Source organism: Ascaphus truei, chromosome 8 (assembly GCF_040206685.1).
Source record: "Ascaphus truei isolate aAscTru1 chromosome 8, aAscTru1.hap1, whole genome shotgun sequence".
Taxonomy (NCBI): Eukaryota; Metazoa; Chordata; class Amphibia; order Anura; family Ascaphidae; genus Ascaphus; species Ascaphus truei.
In genome coordinates, this window is record NC_134490.1 from 20,187,094 (window position 1) to 20,200,054 (window position 12,961).

General features: G+C 41.6%; 1 long non-coding RNA gene across 2 annotated transcripts in view; it reads right to left on the reverse strand.

The window, feature by feature from the left end:
* LOC142500899 (uncharacterized) overlaps positions 1–12,961 on the reverse strand; it is a 118,374-nt gene that overhangs the window by 11,393 nt on the left and 94,020 nt on the right. The window contains exon 3 of one of the 2 annotated variants that reach the window (XR_012803349.1): positions 11,214–11,738. The exons of the other annotated variant lie outside the window; for it this stretch is intronic. This is a non-coding gene — a long non-coding RNA (uncharacterized LOC142500899). Of the gene's footprint in view, positions 1–11,213; positions 11,739–12,961 lie in introns of those variants that run through there. 2 annotated transcript variants of the gene reach the window in all.

The window sequence follows — 12,961 nt, forward strand, 5'->3', positions numbered from 1 at the left end:
GATGGGGGTAGGTGTCCTGTGGTGGGAGGTTAGGCCACCCTTGGGGAGATGTGGGAGGGTTATCCTAACTTCTAACAATTCCCAGAATTTCCCTTAACTTCCTTTGGGGGCCCGAGCTTTTAGCCACGCTGCTCCCATACTCTGGAACAGTCGGCCTCGTACAGTTCGAGAGTTCTTTATAAAGTCTCCCCTACGGAGACGAAACGCGTCAGAGTTATACACTCTGTGTATGTCTTTTTTCCTATTTGGATGAATAAATAATTACCTCATTTTTACTGCGCTTGGTTGTATCCTGATTCGGAGAGCAGTGACCGCCATTCCGACCATTTTTCTTGCATTACTCATCGGCTGGAGCACGCAGTATCGGCGTTCTACGGGGGCGTTCTGGCATAAATCAGCAACAACAGGCGAACACGGACAGGTCATTGTGGATACCGGCCAGCTGAGCGTTGAAGTGTGGGACACGGTGCGGTGAGGGAAGCTATCGAAGACTCTGTGAGTATCTTGTGGGACGTTTTGCAGCAGCGTTTCCACAGATGCTTTGGACTGCATACAGCTTATTAGCCCCCCACCCTGGCTGAGTCCATTTCAAACACACTAAGGACATTTATAAGCTACTAAGTATCACTTACCCCTATACACTGATACAACCGAAGGATTGAAAAGTATGCCTTCTATGTGACATATTTATCGCATTATTGCTATTGATTGAGCACCAGCTTTGGAGGTTTATTCCTCAATTTTTTTTTCGTTGGTCTCTTTTATAACCTGAAATGTTTTCTTCTTTTTCCTTTGTTGTAACTGTGAAGCGCTTTGAGCCCCATTGGGAGAAAAGCGCTATATAAATAAAGTTATTATTATTATTATTAACCCCTTGTATGACATGGGCATGGCAATTACTTACTAGCCTCCATGGCAAGCAATGGGTAGATAGTTAGAATGAGGTGAGGTTTGAGGCCTATTAACCCTTTAGTTACCATAGCAGATATGAAGGCGTGCATGATCACTGTAGTCACCAAAGGGTTAATAATTCAAGTTTTTAATGATCTATTATACCAGAAACTAGCGAAAGGGGAAAAAGATGTGAGCCCTTTGGCACTTTTCACTGCTAATAACCTGCCTCTTCCCATATAATGATGCAAATATATTTTAGCGAATACAGGAATATTCAATCACTTTTTGGGGGTTGGGCGGGGAGTGGGTTGCGATTCCGAAACGTGCTTTTTCTCAGTTTATTGAACTATCAGTGAGACTGCAGCCAAATTGGTGAGAGTTGACAAGTCTACATGTCATATACGGTCATCTTGGGGTTAAATAAATAAAGAGTCAATATTTATACATTTTTAAATACTGTTAAGATTCATCCTGTCAGGGTATAGGGTACGTTTTACTGCCCTTGTCTCTGCTCGGGAAAAGAAAATCATGTGAGTACCACTAGGCCATTCTTACTACACCTACTGTGTGATATGAACATGAAAATGTGTAACCTTGGTTTCTATCACGTGAAATATAACAAAGCAACGTAACTGCTGCTTTAATATAACACACACATCATGCAAAGCTTATTTTATATTGTTAACTCTTTTACCGATGTAATGGGTCACAAGTCCTCCGGCCGTGAAAGTGTTAAAACCTAATGTTCAACGACATCCATGTTTATACATTTAATATACAGTGCTTTACATAGTAGCATTTCCTTTCAAATTATGCGGAAAGTAGTTCTTTTTGTAATTAAAATGGGTTAAAAGACATAACTAACTTTAATAGTAAGGGGTTACTTATTTGTGATTATTTTTGACCTTTATTCTTTTCTTAAATTGTCTTTTTTTTTGGTTGTCTGTTTTTCCCCATTTGTTTCTCTTTTTGAGCAGGAAATATTCATGTATATTGTATGTATTATTATTTCCTGCTCAAAAAGTATGTATATGTATGTGAATGTGTTTGCAAATGTTTAATACGTATGATTCTGTTTACCAAACACAGCAAATACTGGTTGCTAATTATAACATTAATGTTAAAAAGAATTGTAATTATATTATGTATAATACGAATTCTAATAATAGTCATGTACACTGTAACATTACGTAATATAATTTACTATTATTAGTTTTGATAATAACCAGGATAACAATACAATGAATTAATCTGACTATTCTTTTTCTTTATGTATTACTACTAGTGTAAGCAGATATTGATGCTACAGATGATTTAAAATACAGAGAATTACATGTATAATACAAAGATAAGAGTCTGTAAGTTTAATACATGAAGGTGAACACAAGGAAAAATGAATGCCTGCTCCTCATAGTAAAATGCAAATTATACAGAAACATTAGGTAGATGCATAAGTGCCTGAGACATATTAATGGGAAAGATAAAGAATGCTGGTGCACTAACGCAGCCAAACATGTAGCACTTACAAATTTCTAATTATTATTTTTTTAATTACAGGATTGGAGCAGGGGTCTCCAGAGCTGGGCAGTGTTGATTTCAGCTCTGGGACCCCCTGCTTCCAGAGATACTTACTGCCAAAGGTGGTTGTTTGCCAGTAGGATATTATTGAGGGGTGTAGGTAGAGTAAAACTGCTTTTTTTTTTTAATTACAAAGAGAGTACCAATACTTTCTTATTTGTAAACAAATAGTTCCACTGCCTATTAAAGTTGCAACACGTTGTAAAATTAGGTCAAAATGTATGTATGTACTGTATATCTTTATTTATATATCACTGACAGTGTATTCAGCGCTTTACAAAGACAATACAGTACCTCGGAATTATAATAATACAATAAGCGCAGCAAAGTCAGAGAATAGGAAAGAAAATCCCTTACAATCGCTAAGTGGTATAATGGGAGAGTTACAGAGACAGCAGGTGAGGGAATAAGTGCAGTAGATAGCAGTGCTTGGCCACGATGGTTGGTAGGAGTGACTGAGTGTGGGACAGTAGCCTTGAGTCTAGGCTATTAGGACGCTTCTTTTGAGAGGTGAGTTGTAAGGCTGGTCGGTATTATATTAGATAGGTTCATGCCATTAGCAGGGAGGGAGGAGGAGGCAAGGAGGTGAGTGTGGGAGCAGGTATGTGTATGGCTGGGTCCAGGATTAGGAGAGATATCCCCAGCAGCAAGAAGGAGCATTACAGAGAGAACTTTGCCCCAATGCTTAATGTGTGTTGAATTTCTTGGAATAAGGCCCCCATTCACTTTGCCGCAAAGCCATCTTCTCTGGGGGAAAAACACTTAAAGTCCCACTGAAATAAATGTCAGACAATCCTACACCTGTTAAACATATGGAGAAATCACTGTTCAAGACTTCTTGTAGCCATATTGAAGCATATTAAATAGGGCCGTTTGACTCCATGTGCCTAAAACACCTCCTTAAAAAAAAAGAGATGGCTTTTCATCTAAGCCTCAAAGACAGGAAGAGAGGGAGCTCAGCGAACACTTATTTATTTATTCCCTTCACCCCCTCCCCTCCCCTTGCCTTGATAACCCAGCAAACCACGTTTCCGGAACAGCGGCAGCAGATGATACGAACACAGGACAGATACTGCAAGTGAGTCCGTGCCAGGCCCGTCTGCCGAAGGAAAAAAAAAATGCATTTTTTCCCCCCACCAGGAACTCATGGCTGTGAAGCGGAATCCCAAATCCATTTCCACCGCACACTACTTCTTCTTTTTTTTTCTTTTTTGTTATCGTACAGAAGCCCGCCAGGTGGAGCAATAGAGAAGAGCTCACTCAACTGCAACTCAGCTTCTTAATCCAATTTGCAGCTTCTCCCGGCAAAAATAATTACAGCCCGGAAAGCCCCGGTTCTATTTAAAACGCTTTCAAAAACAATATTTGTCTTTGAGACACGACGGTTACTTTCCTTCTTTTTTTCCCCCTGTCGGAACCACATCCCACTGTCAAGTTGCCTGGTCTCTTTTTCAGGCCCCCGAAAAACGTAGGTGCGTAATATTATTTTGCCGGGCGCATTAAAGATGGCCACCAATGTGTTATTTGATAAGATCAGAGCTCAGAAGTTCTTCTCCGGCTCTGGGAATCGGCCTTAAAGTCAATAGTTTGTCTGGTTTTCTCTTTAGAGATTATATCACGCAAGTTTTGTGCCAAGTCTTTATAACACAAGGGTGGGCAACGTCGGTCCTCAAGGGCCACCAACAGGTCAGGTTTTCAGGATATCCCTGCTTCAGCGCAGGTGGCTTGAGCCACCTGTGCTGAAGCAGGGATAGAAGAGAAATGGATGATTAATCTCCAAAAACCAGGGCTCAAAAGCTACATTGACAACTTAGAGAATGAATATGCATGTTTCTATTCAATAAAATAAAAGGTCAAAAATGTCCAATATTCTTAATCCGGAATAATGTCAACTGGATCTCATTATGCGCCTCTTTGACAAAGTGCTTTGCAGCACGAAACGCGTCAGAGGTTCCCCTCGAGGTTCCTGTTGTTTGTATATGGCACAGTGACTACAATAAAGTGCTCGTTTTAGTGACCCGGCAGTATCAGCTTCTTTTTGGGCACGTCCATGTTGGCAGTGCACAGCCGCTTCTTCCTGTGTGGGAGAATTTGTCTTTGCTGAAGCAGGGATATCATGAAAACGTGCCCTCTTGGTGGCCCTTGAGGACTGGAGTTGGCCACCCCTTTGACTTGCAGTAAAGGTGTCACAACCTGCAAATCGTTAAAAAGAAATTATGTTTCTCAACCCCCGTATCCTAAAAACTTATTGTCTTTTCATCTAGATCAGCATCTAAGTTTCATCTCAGTCGAAGACTGAGCCATTGCTGACGCCAACCTGCGCTGAAGCAGGGATATCCTGAAAACCTGACCTTCTGGTGGCCCTTAAAGAGGTATACAACATATTTTATTGAGCCAGATTTTTCCTGGAGAACTGAGAAGTTTACACAACAGTTTAAGGTCCCCCATACTCCCCTAAACGCGCCCATCAAACCACAAAATACCCTATTTTTTAAAATCCAGCACTAAACTAATGTATTTATTACAAAATCAATATTTTCACAGTTAATCAATGGTGGTGTTAGCTTGTTGGGCGCACATAGTTTCATTAAGGTACTAATAGACAAAATAATGAGCTATTTGAAAGCTTTGTTGGATTAAACTAGTCCCCTGAAATGACGGAGGCCGTTTATCAAAGTAAAAAAAAGGCCTGGATGGTGCAAAAAAAAAAAAAAAACAGCACCAGATCTATCAAACGCAGACACAAAATAACAGCTTTCAAATATATATTTCTCTGATTAATCTGGTGCTATATTCGCACCAATTTTGATAAATAAGCCCCTCTCTGATTCTCATTGTAATGCAACTTCTATCCCTAATGCAGGGGTTCTCAACTCCAGTTCTCGACCCCCCAACAGGTCTGGTTTTCTGGATATCCCTGCTTCAGCACCAGTGGCCAAATCGGTGGTTCAGACCACTGGTTAAGCCACCTGTGCTGAAGCTGGGATGTCCTTAAAAGCTTTTTCTTTTCTGTTATATTTTTGTTATTATTTATACCTTTGACCCACAACATAACTTTTATTCTTTTGTTTTCATGTTCTTCAGTTTCCTAAATTTTTTTGACTGTCTGTATTGTTTGGTCAAAAAATGTTAACGGGGGGGGCAGTCTATTTAACTTTGGCGGTATTATTTCCTTATAAAAAGTCTGGCACAGGTGATTATACTTTTGGATATATCGACTTATTTCTCTTCCAAGAAATGTGGCATTCTTTTAAAAAAAAAATCACAAATCTGCAAATATTTCCGTGGGTAACTTCAGGGAGACCTAAAATCAGAAAAACAAAATGCCGCATTAAATAAAGGGATGCGGTAGAATTGATCCCCTTCCAGTTAGTATTTCAGCCCCATAATGATAATCACTTTATAGAGTTTCTTGTGGATCTCTAACAAAAGGTGCTGGAGTCCAGACCCCCTCCACAAATATAGCCCCGTATATAATTCGATCCACATTGCTGTCATTATATAAATATAATGTACATATAACACAAACATTTGCAGTGAAGAAAGATGGCAATTCGTTCAATGTAGGGTGGAGGCATTGAACACAAAACAGGAGACTAAGTGTCCCTTTAAATTCCATCTGATAACGGTAGACAAGATCTCTTATTCTCAAAACAGAGAGGAAAAAATGTCATGGATTGATTTTTTCATGGCTTCTTAAACAGGTAATTAATTCACTGTGAACCCACGAACAAACCATGGTGAGTTGTTAATATTGTAAATTCATATATACTTCAATAACCCACTGACCCCCCTGTCACCCTGAAAAACAGATAACAGTGTAGTCAGGGGGAGGGATTGATTTTCGAAGTAGCAGACCAGTGATGGGGGGAGTTGGTATTGATTCTGTTTTATATGACAGCAATGTAATATTTATCCGTTTGTAAACAGAATTAACCTGATAATACAGGTCGTTCATTGTGCTTGACCATTCCCTCCCTTTATTGTCTATATTACAAATCTTAACAAAGTAGGCAGGCAGAGAATGCTGTGTAGTCAGCTCCCCATCTCATCCATCATGAAGTTTAATACTACTCACCAAATCCCCTTTCTATTCAAGTATGTCCCTCCCCCACTGCCTCAGCTGTTATCTCTCACCTGTCAGAGGCATCAGTATTGGAGTCACCTCGTCTCTTTCATCTCAGACAGCTCCCTACTGCCTCAGAGTTTATTTTGTGTAACTTGTTTAAATCCTCACCCACTATTCTATTTCATCTGAAGTGGAGCCCATGCTAATGAGATGTATTTCTGACGTTCTTTTCGCATGTAATGTAGCTTTGAGGACACCACGTTAACTCTGGGAACATAATGTCCGTTCCTGTTTTATGTAAGGTCATGTTATGAGACCTGATTTATCGCAGTTTGGGGCATCTGGCCCTATGATGGTGAAACCATTGAATGGTATGAAGGTAGCTGATGTGTGCGAGATGGTTGATCCTGATTTGTAAGAGTGTGAATATAGTCAAGGCCGGCTGGGAGTTTGGTGGGGGCCTCTTACCGTAGCCGGAGCAGACATCTGCTCCTGCTGCATCGCATTGAGACATCGATGGCGTCATGTGACGTTGCGTCCTCATGGTGACACCTCGTCACATGAAAGCAGAAGGAGATGCTGGCACTTACAGAGTCAATCACAGTTTAAATGTTGTAGGGAAGGGCGCGGGGCTTCTGCAACGACATCAAGGCAGCCCTGATTATAGTATTGTAGCCTGTAAATGCCCCATACACTACTATTTTAGCGAACTCTTCTTGGCCTATTAAAAGGTATGACTAACTACAATAATTCTATACTCCTCCAAGACAATACAGCTGCTTAACCTTTGAATTACAGGCAGTCCTCTGTTATCCAACGGAATCCGTTCTGGAAGTAGCGTTGGATAGTGAAACCGTTGTTAAGTGAGTCCCATGTTAATCAGTGGCGGTGAGCATTGGATAACACATTCCGGCGTCGAAAAACGTCCCATAGGGTTGCATTGTAAAGCGTTGGATATGCCATTCGTTGTAAAGTGAAACGTTGGATAGCGAGGACTACCTGTACTTTTAAGATGGAATCTTAGAATATTTTGAAGTTACATAGGGAGGCCCTTATATTTAGGATGGAATTGTTGAAGTATACAAGGCAACTGATGTGTGCAAACATTCTAAAAATGGCGGTAACTCCTCCCTGTCGGATTGAGTTGATAAATATACCTAAACAGGGCATTCTGAAGTGCTCCAGATTTGTTATATACTGTATTTGTCATATATCGATATTTCCATGAGTTTCGCAATTTAGAACATTTTTTTAACGGGGTGCATTTTAATAGAAAAATGTGGCACCTTTCCCACAATTTTGCAAAATGTCACCATTTTCACCAAGTTTTTGTTACTTAAAAAAAAAAATCTAAATAAACAATGTCACATGAGCAAAGTTGTGCGAATGTTTCTCACTTCACTAGCTAGGACAATATTGAGCAAACCCCAATCTGTAACAAACCCTTTTCAATAGCAAAACTAAGGTGCTGTTTGAACTCATGGACATAGAATAAAATATACACATGAAAACACCTTTACAATAATGCCATTGGGTTCACTTTATTTGCTGCATAGTTCTGGCTAACCTAACTTCCCCAACTTTAGCTCGTTCAGATCATTGGAAGAGAAATGCCTCGTGAATTGCAGGTACCTAACGCATTTAACGTGTCTGCTTTATAACTCTACAACAAAAGGGAAAGATGCAAGAAAACGTTAGCTTCTCCAGAACCAGTCCACTTCAGGAATTACAGTACATTGCGCCAGTCGTTAGACCTGGTGCAAATCTGCAAAGAAAGACAGAACTAACACTATACTGACACCTTTTTGGGGGAACTAAAATGATATATTAGACTGTAAGCTCTTCAGGGCAGCGACTCCCTTTCCAAATGTTTATTTATTATGTCTGTAGCGCTTATTCCTGTTACGTCTGCTATTATTTTGTCACGTGTATTACTACAGTGTGTACATGGATGGCGCTGTCCAAATAATGATATACATACATATATCTTAAAGACACGATATTGCGAGTCAATCCTGTATTCTAGATATAATGTCCATGAACTGGCACAGTGGGAATCCAGTTTTCTGTATGTATTTAATGTAGGCTTACATTTCCAGTTCAAGTAGCAGAGAACTAGATGCTGCCAACATTGGTCAAGAATTGACTCTGATTGAGTCACCTGTGCTGAAGTTGGGATATCCTGAAAACCTGACCTGTTGGGGGGGCGGGGGGGGGCTTGAGGACTGGAGTTGAGAACCCCTGAGATAACCCTGGCCACTCTCCTTTCCTCACAGTATATAAACAGGCTGGCCCTGATGTCAACCTCTCTGTTATCAATGAAATAATCTTCCACGGTTCTAGAAATTAAGAAGGTTTCAGTCTTGGCGGAAGGATCTTTGGGTATATCCTTCGAACCTGATCAGATGTTTTCTGTATCAGTTACCTCAGGGTGATAGTTCAGTTATGTGTTCTTATCGCACCAATACTGCTTTTTAAAGTTCTTCTCCTACAGCATGAGACACAACAGTAGCAACAGGAGAAGCTGAGGGACAATGAGGTCCATGATGGGACATATGAGCTGACATCTTGGACACAATGAGCTCTTTGCAGGTGTTTGCATTTGTCTGGTGGAAGAAAAGAAGACAACTTAACTGAGGGTCAGTGATTGCCAAAAAGTGGTTCAGTGAGTAGAGGTAGTGACTGGAAACAAGGACACGACTTTGCAAGCCTGCTTCAACTCCTGGTATCAACTCCTTGTGAACTTGGGCAAGTGACTTTATTGTCTTGGGCACCAAAACTTTTATGATATACTTGTAGCCATGGCTGGTCCCGGCTATCTTTCTGCCTCCTGTCATGTAAGTCCTGGTAGCTGCAGAAGGTGGCAGGCTATCCTGTGGGGTTTACCCCCGCCCCTCATGCAGCCTCCTTGAGTGGCAAGAGTGGAGGTGGGACGTGGTCTGTTAGTTAACCAATCCGTGTGCAGCCCAGGTACCCTCCCCTTCTGCCCTAAGGAGGAGGCACCCTAAATTAGAGTGAGTTCTAGTCTCTCCCTCAAGGGATAGAGACGTGCCCTAGAGCCCCTTAAGGGGGCTGATATTACCACCAGACTACTGAGAGGCCTGATTTCTAACAGAGGGCCAAAGTACCATCCAGAGGCCTGGGGTCCTAGGCTGAGAAATGTATTCGCTGTAATAACACTTGCAGTGGATGCAATAAAAGGATCCTGTTTTATATACCCCTGCCTGAGTCTACAGTCTATTGGGTAGGGGTATGCTTGATGACTTTCACAGTGGGGACTGTCTCCAGCCATGCTGGAGCCTGCTGTGAATGGAGACGCTAGCACCAGTGAAGAACACAGCCTTAAGACACCCCAAAAGCCTGTCCTGTTTCCCCATACCAACGCGGACCCTCCGAAACTCCTGGAACCTAACAGGTATGAAGCACCACATCACTGGTAGCAATGGCCAGATCTCCCAGAGGAAGGGGGGGAGGGGCAAGCAGCGCTACATACTCTACGGGGCAGGGATGCATTGTGCCTGCAAACATTATGTGCATTGTCAGCGCTATACAAGAAAAACATATTTTTTTAATGTACTGGTCAGATTTCAACATAGTAGACATTCTTGGGTCCTCATTAAGCATAGAAAACAGGTTACCAACTAGGCCAATTTATCTAGAACTAGAACTGTCTTTTTAAATATGTCCTGAATCTTCAGCTGCTTTTCCAGGAGATTAATGGGTGGTATGACCTGACTTGACTCAGGCGGGGACTGTCTGAGCTTACTTCCCATGTTGCTTTTACAAATGGTGTAAGTTGTTCACACAAAAATGCAATAATTTTCCAGTATATAAAAAAAATGATGTGGGACAGTGCCCAAACTGGTTCTGACGAGTGGCATGTAAGACCTTGATAGAGGCATATCAGATAGTAATCATTAGTCAGTATCACTGTTTGGTAATATATCACAAGACGATAAAGAGGTACAGTAGTTATCCCCACTTGACTTCACTAGGCGGACGATACATGCTACCCAAGAAGAAATACCCAGAGGAACACAAAATTACACATGACAGAGACATGTTAGATAGTGCTATATATTCGCTGCCCACACATATAGTCAATGTAATATAAGGGTATTAACCAAATCGGAACGGATTTACTGGTATACTAGTAGAGAGCGTAGATACAGGTCAGATGGTGGCATCTCTTTGCCAACCATATTATATATATATATATATAGTAGTTAAGTATATATATATATATACTTAGTTACGTTATGGTGGGTAAAAAAAGTGACAAAAACTCTCCACAGCAAAGCATATACTGTAGCAAATGGAAATATTACTGTATGCTCATTTGCATGTCTTACAGGTCTACAACCCCATCTTTCACCATCATCACCCAGCGCTTCCACTGCAGCTAGGGATCCTGGGAAATGACATGCAAATGAGCACACAGTGCCACCTTTTGCTTCAAAACCATTCAACATGGTTCCCTATATATACATATATACAACCAACAGGTAACCTAAGGATTTTAACGTAAACCCAACTGGAACTGATTGACAGGCATAGTAGCAGAGGACAGACAGGTCACATGTTGGTACAGATAAGGATGTACGTTAAATATATCACGCACAGTCAATTTGTGTAAATATATAATATATGTATTTAATTAAATTGTTTCCTTTTATTTTGTATATACTATTCTCTCTCTAGCTGCCTTTGTCTCTCTCTCTTGTCCTCTGTGTGTCTCTCTCTCTTTCTTGTCCTCTGTGTCTCTCTCTTCCTCTGAGTCTCTCTCTGCCTCTGTGTGCCTCGTATCTCCTCGCTATCTCCCTTCCTTGACGATACTGATGCAAGATGGTGCAGTGGGTAGGAAAGCACAACTTTAAAAGGAGGCCTTGCCGCGAGATTTCTTGTTTTCAAGGCGTTCCCTGTCAAGCCAAGATGGAAAACAAGATTTTGCCACTTCTGTTCAGGCCGAGGTGTGCAGGAGTTTGGGTGGGGGAGCTCAGATTGTTGCTCCCCTGAACTCGACAATCTCTCTTAAATCCATTCTTTGCATACACACACTGTTAGACTCCATCAGCTTTTCCTGCTGTACAGTTTATCTTTTCAGCGATGATGGACCGCTCGATGTGATCACTCTCCTTTCTTCTTGCCAATGCTCCATTCTGAACAGAATCAAGAGGAAAGGAAAAGAGGCACGGTGCTGTAGAAATAAAAAAAACAAGAAGAAAGGAGGAAAACGTGTGACATAATGGCCTTGCAGGGAGCGGAAGCTTTAATTAAAAGAAGGACAGACAGCGGCAAAGCTTCCCATTCAATATCTCACAATGGGACTGTCGATGAAGCAGAACCATGAGAGCGAACAGACATGCCAAATAAAAGGGTGGGGGGAACTGCATAAGCATCATGCCCCCACACTGGCACCCAATATTTTCCAAAGCACTTGAGTTATATAGGGCCTACTTAATCCACACCTCCTCCCCCCTTTCACCTCCTCCCCAGTCAAGCCCCTGCTCCCAGCTTGGCACATGCTCTTCTTTTGAAATGTGGGGGGAAGGAAACATCTTTGAACAAATTGCTTCTAAGCAATCTGCTGGTGGAGACGGGCATAAGGATCAAGGGCCGATTAAAGAATGGACAGGCGGGCGGTCCTTGCTCTCCCAGCACGCAGGCAACTGGAACTTCTGTCGCCCTCTATTCAATTTTGTCATGGTTGTTTTCTTTGGTGGCTAAACTTTGTTTGCCCTCAGAAAGGGCACGTCACGATTAGGTGCTGAAACAGCTGATCAGTGGAGGATGGAGGTGCTGACTAAAGGGGTGCTGGTGCCATATTTGGTATATGTGTATATACTGTATATATCAAATATGTCTTATTAAAGGAAACATGAATACACAAAAAAAATTGCTTCTAGGTCATCCACCCCCTGAATCCCTCGTGGCTGGACAGAAAGTTTCCTGGCTTTTCCACTTCAATGACACTGTTGAATGTGTTAATTAGCCCCAAAGTTTCATGAAAGAGCAATTTTTTGTGAGTCATATGACAGCAACGAGAGGCTTTGTGGTTTGGTTGATCTGTGAATTCAAGTCTTATGAATGTAAGCATGAAGGTTATTTAACCGCTCCCCCCTACAGGCCATGCATAGTCCCTTCCCATCCAGTCTGAAGGGGACCATCACTCCAGAGAGTAGCATCTTGCTACCAGGCTGAAGGCTCACCAGGCAAGTGCACATGATTACCTTTGATCTCTAGTTTGGAGGAACAGCTGTAAAGTCCCCTTACTCTTTCTAGAGTTAGACATGAATGATAAAAGGAACACGAGACCCTGGTCCTGTTACAGCACAGCTCCCCACTACAGAATGAATTTAGGACTCTTCAAACAAAGGCCTTTTGTGGATGTCCACTTGTGTAGCTATAATCCTTAGAACA